Genomic DNA, 6464 nt, shown 5'->3' with positions numbered 1-6464 from the left:
GAGGGAGACGTCAGCTACCCTTCCCCTGTTGCCGAGGGTGTTTGTGAGAATTTGTGTGACTGATCGCATGACTGCGCTGGGGGCGAGCCAAGAGCAAATTGAGGTCTTGAACACTTGACAGGGCAAACTTACTGTTATGTGGGGGAAATTCTATAGAAGTTCATGTGTAATTAAGTAAAGTTTCCCAAGCAAGCGTCTATACCTCAATCACGCAATGCAGATATGTGTGGCATAGAGGAAGGATTCCCACCACATCAAAATACATCTATAAGCAATGGAGTAATGTCACAAGTTTTATGAGGAGACTTTCACCGAGGAAAATGGACTGCTCTTTTAACCACCACTTAGCACCTTTGACTCTGCAAAGAAATCATTGTCATAGCTGGCCCACCAGAGCTCATAGGAGACATGATGAGCATGCAAGGGCATTTCATTCTGTTATCTTAATCCCTTCTCTAGTAAAAACCAGAGTAATGCCTACCCACTTGTCACCTCACTTAGAATGACAAGGTTCTCTCACACAGCTAGGTCTGCTATGATTCACAGGTGAGCTGTCCCTAGCATAATCATGGGGTCAAATACCTGGTCCCTAGTTTGGGCTACTAGTTTAGGAGATTATAGAGTCTTTAGAACCTAGCAGGAAGAGGCAGGCCACTGAGGGCGTAGGTATGGAGGGTTATGGCCTGTTGAACTTCTGAACTCAAGTCTAATCTAAACCTGTGCTTCCTGACCTACCAGGATATGAGCAAGCTGCCTCAGGCACCCACAACCATGGAGACACCTGCCATTGTGCCTTCACTACAGTGACAGACTGTGTCACCTCAAACTGTGATCCAGAATAATCCCTCCCTTCTTGAGCTTCCTTTTGCCAGGGCAAGAACAACAGTAGCACAAAGGCTAAGAAAAGGGCACACTGTGTAAGGCAAAGTGGTTCGTGTGAGTGTATTGTTCGTCATCCAGGTTGTAAACACTTCTGTGGAGGTGAGTGAAGACGGCTAGTAAGCAGCTGTGAGCACAAACCCGGAACTAGCTGCAACGATGGGCTAAGGTTGGGCATCATTGTATAAATAAGGGATGCAAGAGAAAGACCAGAACAAAAATTACAGATTAAACCCACAAATTGATCAGGGCCCAACAAGAGTTTTTAGGAGTCAGAATTCTAACCCAAATCTACTATATACCAAAACATATATTCTTTGGAACAAACTCCAACAAAATTTATGTGGGCACTGGGTTAGGTCATTTCCTTAGTTTAGGCTGTTAGAGTTTACTCTGTATATCTTTATTAATCAGGCAAACAAACCCAAACTTTTGCTTTTTAAGGGATACCAACAACAAAGCAAAAATTCGGGGCTGGAAAATGCTTTGCTGCACGTGAAGATCTGAGACCAGGTCCTGAGCACTCGTGCAAACTGTTCAACTAAAGATCTGATCGTGCTTGTCTATACCCCATGCCTGGATCATGCTTGTGTGTACCCCATGCCTGGATCATGCTTGTGTGTACCCCATGCCTGGATCATGCTTGTCTGTACCCCATGCCTGGGGCTGGGGGTGTGCAGGGGCTACCCGTCAGCCAGTCTAACCTAAACAGTTCCAGACTCAAGAGGAGAGCCTGTCTCAAAAGAAATAAGGCAGAAAGGGATAAAAACTCTCCCATTGATCCCTGGTCTCCACCAGTGCCTGCACAGTCAGGTGTACATCCGCACATCCACCCACCATTCACCAAAGAAAAACAGAGGTAAAAAGTTTACTTGCATGAGAGAAGCCCTAAAATTCAGTGTGATGTGGACTTCCCTGAATAAGAGATACATATGGTCACGAACCACATGAGGAATGTTCCCTATCTTCTGTTATCGTGTCTCTATACAAGATAGCCACAGTGAGAGTCACTAAACTTGTTAAATCAGCTATGGTTGGAAAGACTGACGGTACCAGGCGTTTGCCTGCCTGAAGAGGACCTAGAAGTCTTATAAACCGAGAAGGAGAATATAAAATAGTAAAGCCACCATCCAAGCACCTGGGAAATTTCTTTAAAGGACGCATCTCCACTGTGCAACCCAGGCATTTCACTCTCCAGTAACTAAAAAATTTACATGATTTTAATGAATGCTATTAGCAATTTTACTTGTAAACCCCCAAATTTGGAAACAATCCAATGTCTATCAATGGATGGATGGATGAATAATTTAATATATCATGATAATAGAATACTGATAAACTACATATGCTATTCACACAGACACACCTATGAGTGTTGGTACAAGAAAAGAAAGAGGTAGAAAGGGTGTAACGATGAACGCACGTCTCAGTCTTAACATCATTGTGCTGAGTTACAGACAAAAATGAACAATACGGAGTCAGCAGTTCCATCCCCAAGCACAAAGCTAAAATAAATGGTTAGATCCTCCAGAAAATTCACAAAAATATTCAAAGTAGAGCTGCACATCACAGCCCCAAACTAAAAATCACCAGTCGACATTGAAGGATTTTACAAGTTGTGGGATATTCCCCAATGGAACAGTATAGAGTAAAAAGAACAAATCAGCCATGAACACTGCAATGCACTGTAATATTATAAAAATGTGTTGGATGAAAAGACAGTCAAAAGGCACATACGTGTGATTCCATTTTCATAACGTTCAAAACAGGAAAAACTATCATATAGAATTAAAATTGGAGATCAAATCTCATCTGCTCAGACATTTATCATTCGCATGTGTTAATTCAGATTTCTAGCTGTTCTGCCCCACTGGGTAAAGTGTCACAGACTTGGTTGCTCTGCTGTGCTATAAAACACTAATGCCAATTCTTCCTTCATAACAGTATTTACCTTAGCTCTCTCCGTGTCCTCTCCTCGGTCTCCTTTCCTAGTTTCCAGCAACCACCATTCTCTCTTCCTCTGCCACATCCACTTTTCCAGTTTCTACAAGTGAACGAGAACGTGAGGCATTCGTCTTCAGTGACTGGCTTATTTCTCTTCAAGTGATGCCCCACTTCCCTCTGTTATCCTACAGATAACAGGCATTTTGTTCTGTGGTGTCTGAGTAACGTCCCATCGTACGCATGTGCACTTGGTGTCCATCTGTGAAGGGACACCTTGGTTGGCTGTGCATAGCTGTTGTGAATATTACAGCAATAAATTTGGAGATAGAGTTGTGCCTTTGATACAATGACCCCATTTCTGTTACACGATCACTTTAACAGTATACCCCCATAAAAGCGAATCTTAGGATTAGAAGAAATACTTCTATTAAAACTGAAAACAACGATTTTGTGGGAATGCAGGATGCTGAGGAAGAGACATGGGAATAGTCTACATCGGGAGGTTCCTAGATAAATGTATGTGTGTTGATCATTGCAACTGCCATGGGCTGTAACAGTAAAAGGAGAGCTAAGGAATTTCAAGGAAAGTCACTTGTGAGTTTTGGACAAGAAAATAAAGAGGTAGAAAAGGACTAAGACGTGAACACACAAAAGCTAGAACACTGGGAAGCGGAGAGCAAAGAACAACCAGATGATCATTAATGGGGGTAGGGGACAGAGAGGTTCTAGGTTCAAATCCTCTGTCTTCTTCTCTGCAAAATGAGGTTACTAATGGACCTACCTCATGACATTAGTTCACTTGGCCGATAACTAGCACATGGCAGAGAGCTCCGGAACTAAGAGAAGTGTGAGGAATGGCTGCCGGCTTCTGTGGCTAAGAGACAGGATCCAGTGAGGTAAGAAGTAGAGGCAGAAGCAGCATGTTGGTGATGGGCAGCCAGTGTCCAAAGGGCCATGAAAGCATACCCAGGGCGCTCATAAGGGGGATGCTCATATTAAACCCAGAGTGTGGTCAGCTTTGGTGTCCAAATACAGACTAGCGGAAGCTATGTGTTGACTGGGATTCGTGAGGCAAGGGTCTAGACGATCCATCTACAAATAACAGCATCATTCGCATGTATATTAAGAATCTGGAGGCAGACTGCACTTCTCAAGTCAAATCATTTCTCTAATAAAATATAGACAAGGGGGTAAGGGAGAAGGAACTCAACAGCTGTGCCTAATGCTTCTCTGTCAGTGATGTCATTGGCTCTGTCGATGATGTCACTGGTTCTGACAGTGATGTCATTAGGTTAAACACTGTGTTGCAACTAAGTCTGCCAGTCCACACAAAACACAGCTTATGCCAAATAGAAATTATGTCAGCTTGGGAGCATTGATTCAGTTGTCCCAAAGAACATGTTCCAGTATAGAAACAGTTTTGCAAAGACTCTATAGTTACAAACAGAAAGAATTTGCAGATCAAGAGAGTGGTGGGAACACCAGGTAGGCAGTTCCAGCAAGTGGGGAAACCTGCTGTGGAGCCCCTAGGCTGTCTCTGGACATCCATAACTTTGGAACTTGTGGAATGTCACAGTCTTCTAGGTTAGTGTATTCAAAAGGGCTTTACCAAGAGGCTGTCGGTGAACAATGAGTGACTGTTAAGAGGACTCCAGAAAGCCAAGAGAACGTTGACTCCAGATTTAAAACATTACAATCTTGAAGCTCTAATCAGTTAATAAGCCTTGCAGAGTCTTGTGTAAAATTTTTAGTACATGTTTTAAAAAATGATTCATTGGTGGGCATGTATGTGTCACAGCGGTATGTGGAAGCCAAGCTACACCCTGAAGGGTCCATCATCGCCTTTAACACTGGGGGTCCTGGGGATTGAACTCAGGTCTTCAGGCTTGGTAGCAAGCACCTTTGCCCAGTGACCATGTCGCCCTCCCCTTGCAGAGTCTTTAACAGGTGTGGCCTCTCTCTGAGAACTCTAATCCACCACTCTTGCCTAATCTTCCTACTAGGTCCCAGGGGTACTTCGGCCATTTACGTCACGTCCTTTGAAGATGCATCTTCTGAACTAATTCCTTGAAAGTTTGATGCCTCTACCTCCCCTGTGTCTTTTTTCCAGCATGAATATATGTTGTTAAACCATATTAGACTAGTTGGTACTCTTACATCTCAGGAAGCATTTGTTTAGTTTTGAGAAAAGGAAAGGAAGGGTGTGAAAAATGAACTGAGCACTCTTATCCTTTGGGTTCCAAAGAGACCCCGCAAACCCGGGCAACTCTCATACCTTCAGAAATCTTGCTATGGGATGGGCATGTGGCTTCGCAGAATGCTTGCCCGGAGTGCATAAAGCTCTGGGTTAGACCCCCACCACTGCATAAGCCAGACATGATGGCAAGAACCTCGACTTCCAGCTCTCAGGAGGATCAGGAATGCAAGGTCATCCTCGGCAGCACAGAGTTCTCAGCCTGACTGAGCTGTGTGAGACCCTGCAACAAATCATCTAAATCTTGCCGTGCTGGGCACGGGAATGGACACTCCAGTGTGGACCGATAAGCCCAGGCAGTTTGTGGGCAACAGGGCTTTATGATTTTAATTGAAATTGTGACTCAATCACAGAGAAGAAATGTAGAACCTAAAAAGGTAAAATTGTGAATAAATTGCTATACTGAACACTGCAAAAATTCTAAATTTCTTGTTATGAATATCAGAGCAAGATATCACAAAATTCATTTTTAAAAAATTCATTTGTCAAAAAAAAATCAGTCTTAGAAATTCACTCCTAGTAGGTATTCAGAAACCCAATGTTTTCAGTACTATTTCTAAAAGCAAAGGACACATAGAAATTGTAACCTAAGGAAAATACTTTAAGTAGAGATGTTAATAGCATTAAGTAAAAGTGGCTATATTAGTGGTAATTCTGAAATCTATATATACGAGGAATGTTTTATATTTTAAAATATAATAAGTGGTATAAATAGAATATTAAATGTTTTACGCATTAATGACTGCCCTGTAAAATATTACATGTACATAGACAAGAAATCAAAATGAACATGCAAAAACAAAGGTTGTGTTGGAGTAAGATTACAAGTGGATACATTTTCCTTTTCTCAAAAGTGTTCCAAGAAGGCTTCTGGACAGACAGAAGATGTTTGCTTTGCCATCTCTCCTGCTCAGGAGAAGTAAAACCCATAGACATTTTATACAAGAAAACATAAGAAAGAGGAAAGAAAGAAAGGCAGAGCCAGGCATGTGGAGAGCCATGGGATGCTTTTGTGGGAAGCTCTAAGAAGTTTCCTTTTTGGCTTATATATTGCAGGCATGGAACTGAAGAAACCAACGTCCCCCCCACCCCCTGAAATGCCAACAGGTACAGGCAAAAAATAAACTAGAAAAAGTCATGGCGGTTTATGCCTTTACTCTCAGTTCTTGGGAAGCAGAGTCAGGCAAGTCCTCATGCACTCCAGGCTACCCATAGCTATATAGTGTGACCGTGTTTCCAAAACAAAAATGTTTTTAAGACACCAAAAACAAAAAAATTCTCCTTTCAGGCATAAGCATCGGGGAAAGGAAACACTAGGAACATAAAAATCTTTGGCACCACTTAGAACAATGGTTCTCAACCTGTGGGACGCGATCCCTTTGGAGGT

The sequence above is a fragment of the Rattus norvegicus genome, chromosome 6 (genome assembly GCF_021556685.1).
Source record: "Rattus norvegicus strain SHRSP/BbbUtx chromosome 6, alternate assembly SHRSP_T2T, whole genome shotgun sequence".
Classification (NCBI taxonomy): Eukaryota; Metazoa; Chordata; class Mammalia; order Rodentia; family Muridae; genus Rattus; species Rattus norvegicus.
Note: the sequence above shows the minus strand (reverse complement) of the source record.